Here is a 22,007-nt window from a genome sequence, read left to right as displayed (position 1 = left end):
TTCTTCTAAGATGATAGACAGCTCAGGACAACTAGGCTAGCTAAAACCACTCAGAACATTTTAGTGAATGCAACCGAACAAGCTTGAACCACCCTGAGCACCTTAGCAACCACACATCAATACGTTGGCAAGCACTGTGGCAAGCAAGTAGAAACCACACTTTTCCTAGGTGACATTACACAAACCAAAGTATTGTAACATGAAACTAGTCAAATATACACAAAGGATTGTACATTTTGTGAGGGAATTATTTCTAAATGCTTCCCAAACTAAAACCTGAACAAGCTAATTTTTCTTCTCTCCTGCTAGAAGGATCTTCACAGCCTGGAGAAACTCTGCAAGGTCTTACATAGTTACAGCATGTTGCATCAGTGAGCCTTTATATGACCCCAGTTAATCTGCCCCACACTCTCCCTTCCCGTTTCCCTTTCCCTCTCTCCGGTCATCCCTCTGCAGCTCTCATTCTTCTAAACTAAAAGAAAACAGGCCTCCATCTAAAACCAACGTCATCCACGCAGATCCTGCCAACAGTTTATTGCAAGCAGCCGAATCCTCCATCTTGATAGCTAATGGAGAAGCTGTTACATCATCGAAATGACTTCAGAAAGCACTCAAAGCGCTGTGGGAAGACATAAATCCATCCTACTGCATTTCAAGCATGAGCAATGGAAAAATGTTGCAACCAAGTCAAGCAACCTGTAGTTCCTCAGTTGTTACATTAACGCAGCATGATCGCATGAGACTCCGACAGAGACACCCTTTCCATTACAACACACTCATATGCATTCAATGATGATTTGCGAATCTGGCATGCAAGCGAAAGGAAAGGAGAGACAGAAGAAAACGTACCGTGTTTTAAATACAGCTTCAAATGCAGAGTTGAGCATGAGAACTCGTTTACTAACACTATTACAGCCTGTCCCTCCCTCCTGTCTCTCTCTCTCTCTCAATGGCTAAGTCAGTGTGTACATTTCTCTGCTGGCTCTCTGCCATGTCGTAACTGCACTCTGATTGGATGGGGCTGATTTACGGGAAATCCATCTCCATTTCCCCTCTCTGCGCTGTACTCCTCCTCCTCCTCCTCCTCCTGAGGCAGCAGTCAGGCTTGCAGTAACTTTACCTGCCTAAAAGACTCTTTTTCTTTGGCTAAACTGTATTTCGTTTTATGAAATCATTCTCATATTTTGATACTCTTGAGAGTTGTTTCTTTGTGTACCTCTATTGGGCTTTTATAATATAAAAAGTTCAACTAAGTTTACCCTCAAAGTGTAAATTCTGTCATAATTGAAGACTATTGCTGTTAGATTGCCTTCTCTTTCTTACCTCTATGATTTTCTTTCTTTATTTTGTGAAACATAAAAGATGATTTTAGTGTTTATTTTTGTCTATACAATGGAAGACGTTTAGATATAGACATGTTATGCTCTGCTGAAATTCTAGATTTTGGAAGGTGTGCAATGACACACAGGTAGTTCCAGTCAGTTTTGATCACAGTTTGAAATAAATGCGCTTCCTATAAACATTAGTGGTAACCATATATAATATGGATAAAGCAAGTCTACTGTTTCAATCATTTATTTTATAGTGTACTTTGGAAAAACACTGGAAAATAAGTGTTTGTAAGAAAACACTTACAAAAAAACTATTACAAAAAATGGCAGCAAATTAGGGAAAAAAAACCTTCATCTGTTCACAAATCCTTACAAGACATACACATAAAAAATACGATGCATTTTCTCACAACGCAAACAATTATAATAAAACGTGCAGCACTTTCTCACAATGCAAACAATTTACAAAAATGCGCTTCATTTTCACACAACACTTTAAATAGCTCACAACATAACACAAATGTTTCAAGAGGACCCTAAAACATGACGGACTTGGCTATTTAGGTTATAGTTATTTAGATAAGATACAGCAGCAGAAACACACATCAATGTAGCATAATTTTTGTAGCACTGTATAACAATAACATTTTTGCAGTTATGGTTGGGTTTGGGTTAGGGTGGGGTAGGCGTTAATAAAATACAACTTATTGGGTAATTTAATAAATAGCATAAATACTCCTCTGTACAACTACTGTTTTGACATTACTGTGAAGGTTGAGTTTAGGGTTTTAGGAAAATGTAATAATAAAATAAAAAACTCCCCTTTCAAAGATCACCTGCAACTTTACTGAGCAGAAGTCATGGCAGCAGCATCCGTCACGTTTTAGGGTCCCCTTGAAATTTCTGTTGTGTTGCCTTGTTTTTGCAAGTGTTTTGAGATGATGCAGCACGTTTTTGTAAATTGTTTGCTTTATGAGAAGATGCTGCGCATTTTTAATGTGTATACATTGTGAGGTTTTGCAGCAGGTGTGCTGTCAAACGGCGGAAAATCTTTTCTTAATTTGCTGGCGCTTTTTGCAATTGCACGTGTTTTCTTAAATGGCACCACATTCTCTCTCACACTCTCTCGGCCACCGTATGTTTGTCATATGAATGAGCGTAATCTTACATGCCACTATATGGGGATGCACAGAAACATGACTGACAGCATGGTTAAAAGTTGTAAACTTTACAGTACAATGTTTGCATTTTATTTAGTAATATTTTATATAGAGCCTGTAACCATTAGTTTTTGATCATTGATTCGTATTAATATTTTGTATTTGTATTCCAACATTCTTAAATCAAAGAAGTTCTCATTATAGTGAGAAATTTAAATCATGTATGAATGTGTCCCTTCCATGTGGTTAATATATACATGAACTATAAATAATAATTATATAAATTATTAATTGGTACTATATTATATAATTATCAGGATATAAGATTACTTAAATTATAATGCAAGTTTTTTTTTTGTTAAATCGCCCTGCCCTAGTTTGAACTATTTGCTTTTTACATTTCCCAGAAGAACTCATACAGGTTTGGAATAATGGGATGATTAAATGAAGAGCAAAGTAGGGTAAACTAATTTGTTTTACCCATAACAAATTTCCCTTCCTGGTAGGCAGGCGTGTGTAAAAATGTAGAATTTGTTTGCTGGGGCGTCGAATAGCTTATTTCAGTGCACAAATTCAAACTGAGAAGGTCAAACCTCATAATTCTCTGATGACAATCACTTGACATGGAGTCAATGGATTTCCAGATCTGATCCAAAATACTGCCAGCTAGCATGATATTCAACTCAACGAACCTACATAGCTGTAACTTCAAAGATAAAGTCACAAAATATACTTCAGTGTGTTTGAAATGAGCATCAATATTGGGATAAATGTTGTCTGTTTTACTTGGCTTATAAAACCACTTTTTTCACTGAACACCTTTTTCAAACAATGGCAAAAATGTTAAACAGTAGCTGACAAACGGTATCATGACGGATTCACGGATCACGGATTCATGACATAAAATAATACGTTTTTTTTCAGTTTCTACCCTCCAGTGATATCCATCCTAAAAATGGTTTTGTCTCACTTACTGTTGTATGATTTTTTTTTCAATATAACCTTAAACAGTTTATACTAACAGTTTATATAATTTCACACAAACATGAAATTTACTTACTATTTACAGGTCCAAAACCTTTATGAGTTGCTTTATTTTGATGAACACAAAGAATATATTCTGAGGAAAGCTGGAAAACTAGAACCATTGAATTCCACGGTATTTGAATTTTTCCTACTATGAAAGTGCACTGTAAAAAATAAAATCTCAATTTGTTCAGCTCACTGTACTTTTTCTGTCATATATACTAAGAATTGTGAATAACTACTGATCTACATAAAAATATATGTTATGTCAATAATATTCGCTAAAATGTTATGTCTACATGTTTACCAGAGTTTTCTGGACATACATTTTTGTGTTGAACAGGTATGTTGATATTTAAATAAATTGCGCATGCGTGACGCGACGTTTGAAAACGGCGCCAACCCTCCCCCATATGGACCATTCGTTTCGCTCCTCATCTCCATTTTGTCTTGGTGCCATATCGGACTTCACAGATATTTTCGACTCTTCGAAGAACTAAAAATTAACTTGTTCCTGTAGGTGAGTAACAACACTTATTAACACTAATTCTATGCATGCAATGAATTTTACTATATTCACTACCTGACGGTTTGTTTTTAGCGACGAGAATTATTGCATATGCTTAAGTTTCAAATGCAGTGGGTAATTAATGTGGTCTATAGTTTCAGCTAAGTCCAAACTCATAAATGTTTCCGTGTATTCATGACATGAGTGGCGGATTTAGGCAGAGTTAATCGCTCAGGGAGGCATGGAGACCCCGCGTGACATCCTTCCCGCCCACGCCCGCACCTTCGAGAGGGCGGAGGACTGTGAGGTCGGCACGGTCGTCGTTTGCCTAACGCCAGTTAAGCTTGTGCCGCTCCTTAAGACATTACTTGGAAAAAAAACGGAAACTGCTTTTCTGTGCCGTTTAAGTTTAAAATGTTTCATGTTAACACTAAAATGACATCATTATGCTTAACTGTTAATCACTGATAAAAGATGGCTAACGTTAATTTGGTACCATAGTATTAACACATTTACGTTAGGGAATTCAGAGGTTTTGTTTGTTTTTAGGTGAAACGTTTTCATTTCTCTGGCGAGTTTTCATATTTTTCTCATTTTACGTGCTTTTCTCTGTGTGTGCACCGCCTAGTGATGCACGATTCGTTCTTAAACGATTCGTTCATTTTGAACGAATCTTTTGTATGACTCGAGAACGACGAGTCCTCTCTGGGAGTGATTTGTTCACTCGCGCATGCGCACATTTGTGCAGGTGGAGGAAAAGATTAGTTCATTTATCGAGTCCTCTATCGGGTTAAAGTCATTCGTTCATCACTTTAAAGACATAAGGCAATGAAATGCAATCAGAGCCGGAAAAATTTTTAAATCACCTTTCGAGTTCTCGGCGTTGAGTCATCTCTCTTAACATGCTGTCACGTGATGAACGAACGAGTCAAAAACCAGATGACTCGAAAGGTGAACTAATGGCTCCTTTCGGTTCAGACTGTGCTTTGGTTAAGCTTATATGGGTCTGTCTGTGTGACGTAGACGAACCCCTCAAATTTGAAGACCTGTCAGAAGAGCTGAGCTCACATAATCATAGACAAAAGACTTTTCTTATAGCATTCACGTTATGACTTGTTTGTAGTGTGATCAACGTCTGGGCTAACGTTAGTTGTGGATGCGTTTGGAATAACTTGTATCATTTTAATAATATTTTGGCAAATTGATGGAAATGACTTGAAAAAAAGATTTGTTCATCTCAACGAACGAGACTCAAAGGTCCAAATAAGTAATATGATCCGAACTTCCCATTACTAAGAGCGAGTGAGAGACCGTAAGTTGTACTTATAAATTTGTGACGCATATATAAAGCACGGATATTCAAATTATATTAGATAAAGTAATATGTAAATGTAGTTTATATTTTTTATTTATAAAATATTGCCTAAAACATGATTTAATCCTGTCAAATTAATATAAATAGTTCCTATTAGGTTTAAAGTAGTCTTAATTTCAAAGCATATATTATTACTAACTATATTACATTATTTGTGGACTCCTCTGTATACATCAATATCATATATTGATATTAATATCATTGTCTGCTCCCAAACATGTTTCATGTTAAAATATGGGGGCATAAACTTGAAAAATGTTTAAAACTTTTAAATGTGTAGCTTTTTCAAATATATTTTTGTAAGAATTATATTTTATTTAAAGTTGTGATTTAACAATACAAGGTTATACTGTAACTGCTTATTTCTGTTTTCAGGATGATCTCCTCAAGACTTCATGCAGTGTAAAAACTGCAAATTCAGCACTTCAAGTGAAGATGTCCTTCTGAAGCACTATCAGCTACATCATCATAGAATTTCCAACTGGCCCTGTCTTTACACGCAGTGTGTTTGTGCTTTTAAAACTGCAGGTACTTTACGATCCCACTTATCTAAATCACACCACAACACTGATAGTCAGTCGAGATCTTTCAACTTTTAATTGTGGACTATGTGAATTTCATGAGATTTGTACTGAAAAAAGATTTTTTCTCCAACTACAAAATCATCTGAAACGTAAAGAAGTTAATGCAGAAGAGACATGGCAGCCATGAGGGAAAAAATGGAACTAACATTTTCCCTTAGAAGAAAAAAAATGGTCCAAGAGCAGCCAATGATTGTAGAGGTTCAGGAGAGGTGGCCTACACTCTTTTTTCAAGAACAGGTAAAGATATTTTTTTTCTTTCTTATTAGGCTTTAAGTTTACAGAATGCAAGATGCTCTGTTTACAGAAAAAAATGATTGCAGTAAATCTGGTTGGTTTGTTTTAAAAAGATCTGTGAGGAATTTTTCCGCATCACCAACAAAGACCTTCTAGGAGTCTTCATGGCAGCCACTGACAAGTACACACCAAAGCTTCTGAAATTATACAGAGCCAGAAAAGGAGCGTTTGGACATGAAATGGAAGAGCTCCTGGAAAGAATTGATGAAAGGGCAAGTTAATAATTTTCATTATTTACATGTTTTTGATCTATGTAGTTGATGATATTTCAGATTTCATTCTGTGACTTTTTGGTTGAATCTTTTTTATGTTTTTGCAGACAACAGAAATTGTTAATCACAGAAGGACTGCTGCTTTGGAGGGCCTGCCTTTGTTTCTTCGAGAGAAACAAACTAACCTTTTCAAGAAATGTAAAGTAGGTATCAAACACTTTAAATGGTTTAAAGCATGAGTGTCCAAACTTGCTTCTGTATTGCTGGTGTCTTGAAAAGTTGAGTGCCAATCTATTTGGAGCTTTCATGAAAATTTTGATTAGCTGAGTTAAAATGTTTAATTTAGGTATCATTAACAGAAATTACAAATCTTCTGACCTTAAGGTATAAGAAGTAAATTTACGTATAAACGTGTCTTGTAAATTTCATGATTCACAAGTATCTTGTTATTTTTAAAAGATTGATATCAGGTTCTATATTAGTACCAGGTTAGACCTGCTCACTGAATTATGCAGGTAGTTAAGGGAAAGAACATGTAAAAGAGATGCAAGAGAAACTATTGCTTTTTCTGTTATTACATAAAATTAGAGTTGTGCCGAGAGTCTAAGACATTATTATTGTCAACCAAAATGGCAGTTGTTGTATTCAGAGTACAACATATCAGCATTTATTTATTTATTCATTTATGACGGTATTTTAAAATAAATCACTTATTTATTTAAACTCCAATTACTGCATTAATATATATAAATCCTGATGATTTATGCGTTTGTAGATCTAGGCTCCTTGTTATTTACATGTTGTCTGTTTAATTGTTACATTCACTTTTGCTTAATGATTTGAATTATAACACTATGTCTTCCTACAGACAAACTACACATAGCAGTTTTATGATCATAACTATTTGATGTAACTGGTCATTTTGCTTAACTGCAATTAAGTTTGCATGGTCATTGTATTATGCTGGTTTGTTATTTTTACAGAATGTTCATATTTCTGAAAGATAACGGTATATATTTTTAACTGAATAAATAACTTTATTACAATTATTTAAATTTTGTGTTGTTATAGCCCTATGATAAACAATTACTTGCTAATTTTTTAAAATCTCTATAATCACCATTAATCAAAATATTTTATTTGACAATTAATCGTCACCTAAATTTAATAAGCATGACAGCCCTACTTGCAATATAATATCTTGCTTGTTTGTAGATAAAGTACTATAATGACTTTCTATGCTCAAATATTCTTATTGTGTTTTCACAGGAAACTGAAGATGGAACAAAGGGCGTATCAATTGTCATTCTCTATGTTACGGAAGATGATCCAGAACATTGCTGTTGTACTGGAAGAGGTTGTTGTTTAGGAAGACATTCCAGATACCTCAAGTGCTGTAGCATACCTCTTTGGCCTTCTTTATGCACTCAACTTTTCCTATCCCAAAGAACTCCGGTACACTTTTGACACAATTCAGAATGTTTTTATGGAGCTTGGGACTGGATGTACGCAACGTGTGCTTTCTCTTAAAAACAAGATGTTAAACTAATACTGTAAACAGTGTTGTGTCAATGGTCTGATGTTACAAAGACCTAATGTACAATTTGAGTACTAAATCTGATTCATGAGAGCCACTGTTTAGGCACTGTGTTCATTGAAATGGGTAACACTTCATAATAACTACACACTATGAATAATTTGTTAAGCATTAGCAAATAGTTAGTTCATTATTCGTTAAGTATTAACTCTAATAGGCATTAATAAGCACTTTATAAATACACCCACAAATGCTATATTCTTAAATTGTAATTAATTGCATTTTCATACTTTGTTAATGATTCTTTTTTCATTACATAAGTATTGCATTATTTACAAACCAGTTATTTAAGAATAGGTGGTGGTTTTTTCCAGATCATTCAGAATGTGAAAGTACATTATTAATAAACTATTCAAATAACATTCATATATCTTATTATTCAGGCATATACTATTAGTTTATTTATATATGAATAAATGCTTTATTAACTCGACTTCATCCAGTTTTGTGACCTAAAGTGAGGACTATTTATGCTTTATAAATCCCTTATAAATGACAATTAAAGGCTCAGTTATATTCCGAACAGGGAAAAAGAGCATGAACTATTTCATTCATTTCTATTTATTTATTGATACACAAATGAAACTATCAAATGAAAGAAAAATCTTTGCAACCCTATCTAAAATAAAGTTACTGTACAGTTTAAACTTTGCTAAATAACACTGAAATGTTATATCATAATATATTGTTTTATCCAATTTTATTCAATTGTATTTATTGCTAATTGTATTTTAACATTTCTGTTATTCGGCGATGTTTAATGTTTACAGTAATTTTATTTTTTTAGATTAGATTGCAAACATTTATAGTTCATTTGATACCCACCTTTTAATTGTCATTTATAAAAGATTTTTAAAGCAAAAATAGTCTCACTTTAGATAAGGTCACAAAAATGGATGAAGTTGAGTCAATAAAGCATTTATTAACATACATAGTAACCATTACTATATGCCTGAGTAATAAGATATATAAATGTTAATTTGAATAGTTCCATTAATAATTTACTAACTCAGGCTAAATGATCTTAAAAACCACCAGCTACACTTAAATACAAATGGTTTGTAAATAATGCAATACTGAATTCAGTAAGGAACAATTAATAAAAAGCAAAGTATGAAATACAATCATTAAGCACATTTTGAGCTTATAACAGCATTTGTAGCTGTATTTATAAAGTGCTTACTAACGTCTAATAATGTAGAGTTACTGCTTAGCAGATAATTAACTATTTGTTAATGCTTTGCTAATGATTCGTAGTGTGTAGTTATTATAAAGAGTTACCGTTAAAGGTTTTAAAATTAAAAGGTTTATATTTTAATATTTAGATTTAAATGTTTATGGAATCTGGTGTCCAAATCAACCCTTTTGTTTATAATTTGTGCATAAAAGCATTCAAAGCAAATTTAGTTTGTGTTAAATGCAATCTTTAAATTGTTAATTTCTGTGCTGTTATGCCAGTTAAAATGTTAAAGCTAGCATATGTGCCTGCAAATTAGCAGAAAAGTCTGTATACTGTAAAGTTTGTAATTTGAAGCACTTTTCATCTTAAAATATTTACAAATGTTTGTGCTATTTCCTGTTGTAAAGCTTGTTTATCTGTTGCTTTCAGTGGAAATAAATTGAAGAAGTAGTAAGTTTGTGTTTGTCATTTGTAAGTAGAATGATTAAAACAGAATGATATGCTAACTAGTACTAATTATGTATTTTGCAAATTTGAAAAAAAACATCCACTAAACAGAAAAAAATTAATTGACTCAATAGCAGTTACTGTTGCTTTAATTGATGTGACAAGAATATCTTTATTAGTACAATACTATAATCAATATTGCATGAACAAAGAATATTATGTTAGCTCAACTAAATATTGTTACTGAGAAGAACTAAAAAACAGTTGTTGAGACAACTCAAAGTTCTTACTGCATCAAGTTGCCTTATTTTTTTATGTTTTCTCAACAATTTATTTTTTACAGTGTGAATGGTTGTTTCCAGCTTTCTTCAAAATACTTCTATTGTGTTCAACAAAAGAAATTCAAAGGTTTGGAACAGGGCTGCACCATATTGGGAAAAATTTGACATTGTGATATTTATTTTCCCTGCGATATATATTGCGATATAAATACAATTTCATCACATGACTTAAATAGCTCTAATTGGAAAGTCCTTACTTCAGATTAATTGGGATGATTTTATATGGGAGTGAAATATAAATATATTTTATTTAAATTATGGTATACATGTAATACACATAAAAAATTTAATAAAAAATTATATATATATATATATATATTATATATATATTTATATATAGAATAAAGGCAGTTTTTTTTTCTTAAACAGCACTTTAGGGTGAGAGTTTACTCTTTATGCTCTTTATGTTCTTTTAACATTCTTTAAACTCTTAAAATGTTCACATAGGCCTTAAAAACATGAAAATGTTACATTTTCACTCTATAATAATTAGATTTTGCAGTGACTCCACAAATCTCATTTATTTTGTCCTGTAGATTCTGGTCAACTATAATTCCAACTCAACACTGCATGTCTTGTGATGTGACTATTGCGAACACACACATTGCAATATCAATGCTCAAATGATATATTGTATAGCCATAGTTTGGAACAAGTGAACGATGAGTAAATATTCATTTTTGGGTGAACTATCCCTTTAAAAGCTTGCAATTACTCATATTTGTTCTAATTCTCTATGCTTAACTCACATTAATGCCTTGAATTTTCTAAATTATTTAGCTTTTGCATATTAAGGTGGTAACACTGACTCTGCCATTTGTTTCACATTAGAAAACAAATGAGATGAGTGCTTGTATGAAGAAATAAAAAGATATCTGCAACTCTAATTCAAACAAGTACAGAAACATTTTATCTGTCATGATTTCTGAAAAGAACGGATCAGACAGTAGACAATCATATAACCATATGTGTTTGTGCTTTGTGTTCCTGTACCCACAAGCAAAAAAAGCCCTAAGAAAGACATACAAACACCACTATTCCTCAAACATTATACAGAGAATTAAAGAGCTGTCCTTAAATGACTTCTTCCTATAAAATAAGATCTATATCTAGCTTGTTTTTTTAGAACTGGTTTAACTGCTCTGCTGAATGGACTTTGTAAGTTAGAAACATCACATCATCCAAAAGGAATGTAAATACAATACTGCTAACTTATAAACAACTTTGTTCCTTTGAGGATCTTTATTTGAAGGAAATAGAGCTGAGACATTTTTTGACAACAAAATATTTTCTTGGAAAGTTTCCTATAATATTTGTTTTTAATAAATTAGGTTTATCAGCAATGATGCAAAAAATGCTGGATTCCAAACAATTCTTTTATGTTGTCCCAACATAAATCGGTCAAGTTAACTTAAGCGTTTTAACAATTTAAGTGGATTGAACAAAAGACAATCAAGATGTCCCCCCAAAAATTTAAGAATCGTGTTGGTTAAACTCATATTAACTCGTATCGTTCTATTAAAGAAGAAAAAAATGTTACTTGAGAATGATCATGTGACTCTAGAACAGCTTTACTGTTTTAGAAATAACATTTAAATAATACCATAAAGTACTGGAGTAGAAAAGATTGATTTTAAATTGTAATAATATTTTAACATATGATTTCAGTATTTTTTTTTTTTACTGAAATAAATGCAGCCTTGCTAAGCATAAAACATTTTTTGCCAATTATTTTCCAGCGACAGACTTTACAGTGTGCAATCGTCACATGATAGTAACACATCTAGTGATGAAATCCAGCTTGAAAATCAAATTTCACACAGCAATTGTTTTCTATCTGTCACAGTCAGTTAGCATTATGGCTAGGGCTGAAAGATATATTGTTTCAGCATTGATATATCACAATGTATGGATCCACAATAGTTACATAGTAATGATATGCAACGTTGAATTGACTTTGTCATTTTTACACACACACACACACACACACACACACACACACACACACATATATATATATATATATATATATATATATATATATATATATATATATATATATATATATATATATATATATATATATAAACCATAATGCATGCACTGTTTATTTCACTTTTATTGCTGCTTTGTTGTATTAATCCATGCTTGTAGTTTATTACATGGTTTATTACATGTTATGCATAATTCACTCCCCTACACACAGTAAAACCCAAAAACTTAAGGTAACTCAAATAATTTGAGGAAACCGATTGCAAGAAACCATTTAAGTTAAAAAAACTAAGCCTAATGAATACTGTGAACTTAATCCATTTGAGTAAACAAAGCAATTTGAGCACAGTAAAACCCAATAAATGAAGTGAACTCAAACCAACTGAGTACTGTAAAACCCAATAAGTTATGGCAACTCAAACCGTTTGAGGAAACCAATTGCAACATACCATTTGAGTTAAAACACTAATCTATACAAGTACTGTGAACTTACTCCATTTAAGTTGAAGTACTGAGGCATTTAATTAACTCATTATCTTCAACACTGAGTTCAAAACTCTTTTCAAATGAATAGAACTAACTTTCAGTCATTTTTTAGTTAACTACACTCATTTCATTTGATAAAGTTGACAGTTGGGTTTTACAGTGCAGAATCATCTCAGTCAATAAAAATTAATACATTTGGTAACCTGTTAGAGATCAATTCTCACTATTAACTAGTTGCTTATTAGCATGTCTAGTATTGAGATATTGGCTGCGTATTAGTATGTATAAAGCACATGTTATGTATGATCTTAATCTACAACCCTAATCCTACCCAATACCTAAATTACCTAAATAACTAATAATAAGGAGCAATTTAGGAGTTTATTGAAGCAAAAGACCAAATGGGTTGCTAAGAGTGAAAACTGAACTTTAAAATAAAGTGTGGCCAAAATCTGTTTCTGTGTAAATCAAAAAATATTGCAATATATCTCAGAAAATCTTTTTTCAATATCAAGCAGTCCCAACTCTGGCTACACTCAAAAATTGATGTTTGCTGTTTATTTCAAATGAGCTGAAACAACAAAATTCTTCGGTTTTTAGGGGACAACTTAGTTTTTGTTTGTTCAATTCACTTACATTTTAAAGAAAAAAATTACTTACTTCATGTTGACCCAACACAAATCGATTGTGTGGAACCCTGCATCGTTTACAGTGTACAAAACCAATTTGAACCACACTTTTTGCGAAACTTGCTTTGAAATTTTATCATTGTCCAATCAAACAGAATCAGGAGTTAAGCCACACCTTCAATCTGTCATTTCTAAGCAACAGCTTAGGGAAATGATGTGGTTTGGCTTGTAACGCTCGGACAAAACTCTGTTACCTGAACATTACATTTCAATAAACATGGCCTAACTTATAGCCTATATTTAACAATGTTCAGTAACCAAGCAGGTACTAGTTTTTTTATGTTGAATGTTTTTTTTTTTTTTTTTTTTTTTTTTGCAGAAGTGAGAGATAAGAGCCAAAGGCATATGATGAAGAAAACACAAATGACAGACAGTGTATTCAGTGAGCCATGGCATACAGAAGTGTGGATGTTTCGGACTCTTAAAACAGGAACATTGTGGTATTGAGGTCTGGGACAGGACCGAGAAGAAAAACACAAGCTAAGGGCTATAATCACAGCCTTTTACCACTGAAGATGTGACAAAACAAATCAGCTTAACCAATGGGAATGTCCACTTCACAGTGACTAGGCGAGTGTTGACCAGACGTTAACTGAAACATTCTAACTTATTGCACATTTATCACTTTGTAGATAAATGGTACTAAAACAGCACAAACCACCGACCAAAAAGTTTTTAGAGCAAGGAAAAAATGTTTGTCTGCATGACCACTGTCTTTTGGCATTACACATTTAAAACTGAAATAAACCATGAAAATCCAATAGTCTAATTTTAGTGATGCATTACACCATGGTGTATTAGAGTAAAAACAAATAGATTGCACCATACTAGCCCAGGTAATTAACCACAGTTTATTAAGACATTTCTTTAGTTTTCTATAAATATTTTTTACATTGTACAAATGTTTAAACAAAATATCTGCCTGTCTATAATTAATTTATGTAACTACATTTATAATTACACTATTGACCAAACCTTACACCTTAACCCAACCTTAAACCTACCTATGCTCCCAAACACATCCCTAATCTTATCCGCAATCCACTTCTATAGCAACAAAAGTGTTGTGCAATGCCATAACAACACAATTAGTACATTGTACTTGTTTTTTTTTTATGTAAGTACATAGTAAATAATGGTACTTACGATAAAGTGGGACCATATATTTTTTATTAGTTCACCAATATATTTTTAACTATTTGTTAGATAAATCAGATAAAGTAAATTAAACAAACACTCATCATGTATAGTTATATAATAACAATATACAATAGACAGGAATAAATAGATAACATTCTACTGAAGTGAATAAAAGACTATTACATTGAATAGTTCACCCAAAAATGAAAATTCTGTCATCATTTATTTCTCCTCCAATTGTTTTAAACTTATTTGAGTTTAATTCTTCTGTTGAACTCAAATGAAGATATGTTAAAAGAACGTTGGGAGGCAGCAGCCATTGACTTTTATGCATTAGTCAACACTTGAAGTGGTTCAAAACATTTAATCAAAATTGTCCTAAAACTAGAGAAAAATACCCAGTCTAAGCACAATTTTGAAAAACTTTGTTTGATCCACTTCAAATGTTGACTACTGTATACATTTTTAAATTGTACTGTGGAATTTACTGGCTGCTGGTTTTCAACATTCTTCAGAATATGGTTTTGTGTTCAACAGAAGAAAGCAACTCAAGCAGAACCAAGACCAAGTAAAGAAAATGCATTATTTATGCATCATTAATCATTTCACATTTCATGTAAATGTCACTTGTTTTAAGAATGTTTCGATATTTGCACTAAAAGCACAAATACTACACTCAAAAAAAATGTTTGCTGCTTGTTCAAACTACTTATTTAAAATGAGCTGAAACAACACAATTCTTGACATTTATTTGGGACAATGTAATTGTTTTATGTTCAATCCACTTTACCTTGTAAATACAAACAAATTACCTTAATTGGTTTGTTTTGGGACAACACGAAGACATTGTTTAGAACCTTGCATTTTTTACGGTGTAATGCTAGTAAAATATTAATAAGAGGATAATTTTGGATTTTTTTCTTTCCACTAGTCTTTAAAATACACATTTCAGAAATAACTTGGAATAAATGGATAGTTCAAAATGGATAGTTTCACTTTTGAGTTCAACAGAAAAAATTTTTAAATGATGAGTTTCCTGACAGAATTTCATGTTTTGAATGAACTATTCCTTTAAATCTGACCAATGCATAAAAATGCCTGAAGTGTCTTGCTATAAAGGAAAACAGACTCAAGTGTGAACACACACACACACACACACACACACACACACACACACACACACACACACACACACACACACACACACACACACACTTTTGAGACAATAGACAGTGACTCATCCTCGCCCCCACTCAGGAATAGGATGCTTTTGGCCTGAGTAAGTCCTGCTCTAAAGTCTAAGCACTGGGACAGGATGGGCTGCAAACAGACCCCTTGAATACCTGTCAGGGGCCCCTCTGCCCCCTTAGCCACAAAAAGAGACACATTAATCTCATTAATCTGCTATTAGTGCATTTTCTCATCACAGTCATACAGAACTACTTATAATAACCAATTAAACACATGATAACAGGCTTTCATGTACCTTTCATATGAACTGTGCACTTGTGCAGTTGTAATTATTACAAGCCTGCGCACGCTCGTTCAAACACATTTCTGATGGTTTATATTTAATTTAAGAATGTATATTTAATACGTTACATTAAACATGTAGAAAAAAACATATATATACGTTACTTTTTTAACATGACGTCCAAGAGATTTGTGCACAAAGTTATTTTTTCCATTTGAAAGAATTTTGTTTCCAGTTTTCCTTCAGACATTTGTATTAAAAAGCCTTCATTTGTTTTTACACAAGATAAAGCGTTTAGGCATTTTTAAAACAAGGAAGAAGCGTTTAACTTCCTTCTTCGCTCATCCGCCATTTCACAAAACAGAGAGAAAGAAAATAGACAGAAAACTGCGAATTCAGTTGTGTTTTAAAGACAGACGTTTGTGACGGACACTATAGGAACAATTGGGTACAGTTAAGGGGACTTACCTTAATTATTTTAAAACCGAAGGGAGAATCGGTGTTCGTCCGGCGTCGACTCGAGCTATTCTGTTCGCCCGAGACAGGAAGACTGGGGCTCTGTGTCAAAACCTAGTACGATGCCTACCTAGACAGCATGTTTGCACCACACATACGGGTTCGCGAGGCTGTCTACATAGGAAGATTTCTAGGTTATGAGACGAAGCATATGACATCACTGCTCAAGATTCATGTTGAAAGTAAGTTATCTGAATCCAGAATTGACGTTGCGCAGACTAGTGTTTGCTACAAAATAACTTCCGCCACAATTAAACCCTGAACAGTGTAATAAAGTAACCTACTGTGCTAGACTTTAACATTTCATCCAGATTACAAATAACCTTACTGCTGTACAAAAACAACAGATATATAGCCTAAATTAAGTTATCTCGAAAACTAAACTTGTTTAATTTACGATTTCACGAACTTTTAAAACAAGTTTTACAGACATGTTTTAATTATTTTTTTTTTTTTAATGTAGCAACGGTAAAAATATTTTATATACATTTCATACAGAAAAATACATACGTGGGATGTATATCACCTGAGCAACACTATTCAGTTTTTATTTTGGTTTGCAGCACCATCTACTGGCTTGCACATATTAGTTTACACAGTGTAATGCTGAAGCATGTCATGAGAGGGTGTGGATACAGTTTTGAAAATAGGCCACAGTCAACCAGCCTGGGAATCCCGATGTTTAACTTTTGTAAAACTCTACGTTGCAGTTTCTTCTGTTCCACCCTATTACAGATAAAACAATGGAACACTTTTCTTGGACTAGACTGAATAAATTCATCTAATTCATGGGTTTTTAAACTGAGCTCTAAGATTGCTAGAGACTCAGTGAAAAGTGGACACGTGTTGAGAAAAAAACATTAAAAAGGTTAGACTAAATTACAAATAATTCTTAAATGTGTCATATAAAAGGAATTGTATTTAGCTTAATAAATAATAATACATATACTTAAAACTTATTACATGACATAATAAAAGTGGAATGGCATCTGCTGCTTAAAACATATGCCAGAGTAGTTGGTGATTCATTCTGCTGTAGCAAGCAGGCACAGGAGGAAAATGAATTGGTGAAATAGTTATAATAGTTATAAAATGTTAAATAATTATAATAGTTATAAATTTTGATTGAATAATATTAATCATTTTAGCCAACACTAGATTAAAATATTTTCCCAGTGATGTGTTAGAGCTGAAAGGGCATCAGCTCTGTAAAACAGGTGTAAAAAATAAATAAATAAATAAATTGCTGAATGAGTTGGTGGTTCATTCTGCTGTGGCTACTCAAGAATAGTAAAGGGATTAAGTTGAAAAGAAGATAAGTGAATGATTAAAATCAATCAATTTTATTTCAGTGTAAAAATTAATAAAAGTTTCACTAAAACTAACAAAAAACATTTTTTTTTAAAAATGAAAACCAAAAAAGTAAATAGGGCAACGCAGTGGCGCACACTCTCAGAAAAAAAGGTACAGTGAAGGTACAATTTTGTTCCTAGAGGGAACAAAATATATAATTGTACCTTTAAAGGTCCCATATTGGTCCTTAGGGTACAATTTTGTACTCAAATGGGCTATAAAGGTACAAATGTCCAGATTTAGGTTTGAAAGGTACATTTTTGTACCTTTTATAGCACATTTGGATACAAAATTGTACCGTAAAGGATCAATTTGGAACCTTTAAAGGTACAATTATATATTTTGTTTCCCTATAGGAACAAAATTGCACCCTCAGCTCATGATAAGATCAAGACACTATATAACACTAATTTAAATGCATTAATACTAAACATTAATACTAAAATACATAATTTATAAATATAATAAATAAATAAATTGATTGAATTAAATATTTTAATAATTAAAATTTTTTCATGTATTTAAATTTAAAAAATTCTCAAAATCGTTAATAATTTAATTTATAATTGAATGTAATTTTAATCATAAAAAACGTAAATACTGGTCTTTGCTTACTGTTTAAGACCCTATAGTTTATGGGATGTAGAATAAGAACCATGCAGAGTGACAGCATCTTCATACAGGTGGTGATGTTGCTGTCCCTTTAAGAATTTGGCTTGTTGAGACATACTAGTGTTTGTTACTGAGGCGGTCGGTAGAGTATGCTGGCTGTTTACACAGAACTTCGCACGCTTTTCAAAGAAAAGTCTATTTTGGAGTCCACATTTTTCAGGTAAGAGTGTAGTAAAGATATATTTTCAGTCTCATTTTTACATGTGAAGCCGCGTGTTCTGTTGATTTTTTCTGACTCTCCGGTCTCGGCTTTCCCCCGCTTTAAGTGCTCCGGGCTGGCTGGTGTACGTTGGCCTGCAGGATGAAGTTTGCTAAGATGTCTGCAGCTTATTAAAGAAGTTAATACAATATGATATCGAAGTCACCGAGGGACATAACGTTATAAACGGTAAGTACTATATGCTGTTAGTTTTCTCGGTGTAAAAGCTCCCTTTATCGCCTACGTTACGTATTCGCGCCTTATATCTTACGTAACTGCTTTATTAATAAGTGTTGCCACGGCGGAATATAACCGCAACCCAGATAGCAAAATACTTTCGGTCCAGTTGCGGCTAGATTCTCGTGCACCGGAATCGGGCCGTGAGTAATGTGCGGTGTGGCCCGGAGCTGGCGCGACTAAAGTCTTCATATACCTTGATATAAAACCTTTTGTTATTAATACTGGAATTTGTAATTATCGATAATGTTTTATATTTTGAGGCCATTTTCTAGCCACGGTTGACCGAGGAAATGTAATTTTAGACGGTTATATACACCGCCATTTTGTGAAGAAAAATCACAATTTTGTCACCGGCAAAGCGACTGATTATGTAAACGTGGCTAGTTACAAACGTGGCGTGTGTATGCTTGTACATATCTTCGTTTCAGTGTCTAAGTTACATTAATGTTGAGGAGTGTCCACAAACTCTCATGTCCAGAATTGTTGGTGCTTTACTATTGTTTAACGTTATACTTATGTTAATGTAGAATAATTATTAACATACCACGTTGTATAAATCGACGTTTTAAGTTATACTTTGTTCTTTAATGTAATAATTTGTCTTTTTTGGTCTGAAACTGGTAACTTACCTTGAGCTATTTTACCTATTTTATTAATATCTCAAAATAAGTAAATAGTTATTGCTTTATCTTATTGCTTTCCAGAAGTTTATGAAGTTTCCAATTGTATTTCAGGACAAGATTGAACAACATAATGCAGCCTAACAGCATCAGACCAATGAAGGCATGTCATATGAAAGCATGGCTTAGTTACAAGATGTAAGTATGTCTCATTATCTATACCATGGTTTTAATGGCTTACATACTATTTTAAATTTGTAGGTTTTTACTTACAAACAACAATAAATGTACACCCACATGTTTAAAATTATTTTCTAGGTATTCATCGAAAGATGAGAGATCAACTGAAGAATGCTATGGACCTGACTCTAAGGTACTCTTTCTAAACTTTCTCCACTTGATTAATATTATTAAATTCTAGCTTTAGATGGATTCCTTCATATTTGTTTGTATGCCACATCTTATGTTCCAGGAATTGATTTTACAGCAGCACTTCTCATGTTGCCAGCCTTGTTAAGCGAGACACTTCAACATTTCTATGTGCTCCGGTGCGTATGTTGTTTTCTTTTTAGTATATGCTGTGATAAATGCATTATATAATGCTTGATATTCTTTATATTAGGATGACGCAGTGGGTAGGGCTGTCACCTTACAGCAAGAAGGTCGCTGGTTCGAGCCTCGGCTGGGTCAGTTGGCATTTGTGTGAGGAGTTTGCATATTCTTCCAGTGTTTGTGAGGGTTTCCTCCAAGTGCTCCGGTTTCCCCACAAGTCCAAAGACATGCGCTATAGCTAAATTTGGTAAGCTTATTTGTCTGTAGTGTATAAATGTGTGTGTGAATAAGTGTGTCTGGATGTTTCATAATACTGGGTTGCAGCTAGAAGGGCATCTGCTGCATAAAACATGCTGGATAAGTTGGTGGTTCATTCCACTGTGGCGACCCCAGATTAATAAAGGGACTAAGCCAAAAAGAAATTGAATGAATGAATGAAATTTATATTAGTCTTTTAATCTGTGATACTTTTTTTTTTATTCAGTGAATATTAATTATTTTACTTTCTATGCATGTTGATTTTCTCTTCATCAGTGATAGAGTGACTGATATTAAAGTAATTATTGCTTTGTCATTTACAGTGAACCATCTTCACCACATCCAACAGTTCAAGTACAGGAGGAGGCCACCGACTGGACAACTGTGTTAACAAGACGAGTCACAGCAGTCTTCAGAGTTGATGGGATTGCGATTGGCCGGGCTAATGATGCGGATGAATATACATTTTTGACATATCCATCTTATTAGAAGAACACCTTGATGTTTCTGCAGTGGAATGTTTTGAATGAACGGTGGACGGTGACAAGCCTGGATCTACTCCAGTTACCAAAGTGATCAACCTTGTTTTTTGTTTCTCTACATGCTCTTGGGATAATCACAATCAAGTTAATCCAGCACACTGCTATTATTCATGCATAAAGCAAATTTTTAAATAACTTGTGGTCCTAATGACTATCAAAGAACATTTTCCAGTTATGAGTGCTTTACATGTCATGTTTATCAAAAGCATAAACACTTATTGTATTACAACAAATTACAACTCCACTTGAGGATGATGAGGAGTAATCTGCTGATGTTGAGGAAGAGGCTACTGATGTTTTTGGTTTTCTGCACTGTTGAAGCAATTTATAGAGAAAGTTTGCCTTCATTCTGAAATACAGAGAAAATTTTGATGACAAATTATTTATTATGACTGTTATTATTTAAATACTTTGGACTTTATAAAGTGCAGTACTTGATGTAGCCTGTGTAATGTGTTTATAAATCTTAAACAGTATTCTTGTGGTCTTTGTATTAAGGGTAGATTATATACTGTACAGTGAGTGAACAATTTTTATTTGTTATCTAAATTGTTTTTTTTTACTGTTTTACATGTCTGCTTTATACTTACTGTGTAATTTTATTTCTTAACACATTCAGTTGTGAGTTGTAATGAAATATTTCTACATTAATAAATAAAAATGGACATCTGCGAACCGAAATGTTTTATTTATTTATTTGTGCATGCAGTCACCAATGGATCAAAATGCCTGGGTCAGTACCCTGAAAATGCTATATAATATAAAAAGGTACATTTTTGTACCTTCGGTGGGGGTACAAAATTGTCCCTTAAAGGGTACAAATGTAGAGGGTACAATTTTGTACCTTTAAATAGAGGTACAAATTTGTACCCTTAAGGGTACCACCCCAGTGACAGGCCATTTGTACCCTAAAAGGTACAATTTTGTACCTTTTTTTCTGAGAGTGCAGTTGGTAGTGCTGTCGCCTCACAGCAAGAAGGTCTCTGGTTCGAACCTTGGCTGGGTCAGTTGACGTTTCTGTGAGGAGTTTGCATGTTCTCCCTGCGTTAGCGTGAGTTTTTTCCGGGTGCTCCAGTTTCCCCCACAGTCATAAGACATGTGGTACAAGTGAATTGGGTAGGCTAAATTGTCTGTGTATGGGTGTGAGAGAGTGTGTATGGATATTTCCCAGAGATGGATTGCAGCAGGAAGGGCATCCACTGCGTGAAACGTGCTGTAT

General features: G+C 33.3%; 1 protein-coding gene and 1 long non-coding RNA gene across 3 annotated transcripts in view; one reads left to right on the top strand and one right to left on the bottom strand.

The window, feature by feature from the left end:
* Positions 1-16,366, bottom strand: part of map3k14a (mitogen-activated protein kinase kinase kinase 14a) — a 35,293-nt gene extending 18,927 nt beyond the window's left edge. The window contains exon 1 of one of the 2 annotated variants that reach the window (XM_002661208.7): positions 16,305-16,366. The gene's annotated coding sequence lies outside the window, so the exon portion shown is untranslated. Of the gene's footprint in view, positions 1-849; positions 952-16,304 lie in introns of those variants that run through there. The other variant, XM_068219258.1, reaches the window with a different exon arrangement.
* A 2,070-nt stretch (positions 16,367-18,436) lies between these two features.
* On the top strand, positions 18,437-21,467 carry LOC137490682 (uncharacterized). Its single transcript, XR_011010593.2, has 7 exons — positions 18,437-18,537; positions 18,644-18,765; positions 19,551-19,634; positions 19,755-19,809; positions 19,909-19,984; positions 20,059-20,235; positions 20,570-21,467. It is a non-coding gene; the product is annotated as an uncharacterized lncRNA (long non-coding RNA).
* The last annotated feature ends 540 nt before the right edge of the window (positions 21,468-22,007 follow it).

Source organism: Danio rerio, chromosome 3, assembly GCF_049306965.1.
Source record: "Danio rerio strain Tuebingen ecotype United States chromosome 3, GRCz12tu, whole genome shotgun sequence".
Taxonomy (NCBI): domain Eukaryota; kingdom Metazoa; phylum Chordata; class Actinopteri; order Cypriniformes; family Danionidae; genus Danio; species Danio rerio.
The sequence above is the reverse complement of the archived record's forward strand: the minus strand, read 5'-3'. Positions and strand labels throughout refer to the sequence as shown.